This window comes from Hipposideros armiger, unplaced genomic scaffold (assembly GCF_001890085.2).
Source record: "Hipposideros armiger isolate ML-2016 unplaced genomic scaffold, ASM189008v1 scaffold_564, whole genome shotgun sequence".
Taxonomy (NCBI): Eukaryota; Metazoa; Chordata; class Mammalia; order Chiroptera; family Hipposideridae; genus Hipposideros; species Hipposideros armiger.
In genome coordinates this window covers 371,359-372,398 of record NW_017731914.1, presented here as the reverse complement: position 1 = coordinate 372,398, position 1,040 = coordinate 371,359, and positions in this window count along the sequence as shown.

Genomic DNA, 1,040 nt, shown 5'->3' with positions numbered 1-1,040 from the left:
CATCTTAGCTGTAGAGGGCAGTGTCACTGGCCCTCATATGTGGGATCCGAACCGGGGCCCTCTGGCATCCCAAGCGAGTTCTTAACCATCGCGCCACTCAGCCGGCCCTAGAAGCTTACTATTTTAACAGAAAACAAATGGATGTGTAGGTATAGATAACTATAGATAAATTGAGTTACATTATGGCCCATTGGAAACAACAAATTTTTATCATCTCAATTCTTGTGAGTCAGTCATCTATTGGGTTGTCGGAAAAGTCATGATGCATGTTTGCAACAGATGGCACTAGTTCGTTTTTGGAAGTACTAGAGTCATTTGCATCCATGCTATTGCTATGTTGTCGGACAGCTGACAGTTCTAGCTTCATTTCTTTAAAAAATGGGCGATTTGGTTGAGTTTTGAAGATTTTACAAGTTGAAGATGAAAGACCAAACTGCATTTTCGCCATATTTTACTGTTTTACTTCCATAAAGGGAAGAACGCTCGTCAAGCTTGTGCAAAGTTGCATAAAGTTTATGGTGACAATGCTCTACAAGAACATTAGTGCCAACGATGGTTCATGAGATTCCGTGCTGGTGATTTTGATCTCAACGATGCTCCTCGGTTAGGGAGGCCCACTAAGGTTGATGACAACAAAATAAAGGCAATGATCGAGTCAAACCCACATTACACAACACAAGAGATTGCAGAAACATTGAACATCCATCTTTCAAGCGTTCACAACCACCTGAAGAAACTGGGATACATAAGCAAGCTGGATATTTGAGTTCTGCATGAACTCAAAGAAGTTCATTTGACGGCATGTATAAACATCTGCAATATGCTCAAAAACTTGAGGAAAACGATCCTTTTTTGAAGTGACTGATAACTGGTGATGAGAAGTGGATTGCTTACAACAATGTGGTATGTAAACAGTCTTGGTCCCAACATGATGATTCACCTCAAACGACCCTGAAATCAGGCATTCATTTGAGGAAGGTTATGCTTTCAGTGTGGTGGGATTTTAAAGGTGTCATATTTTTCCAGCTCCTACCAAGGAA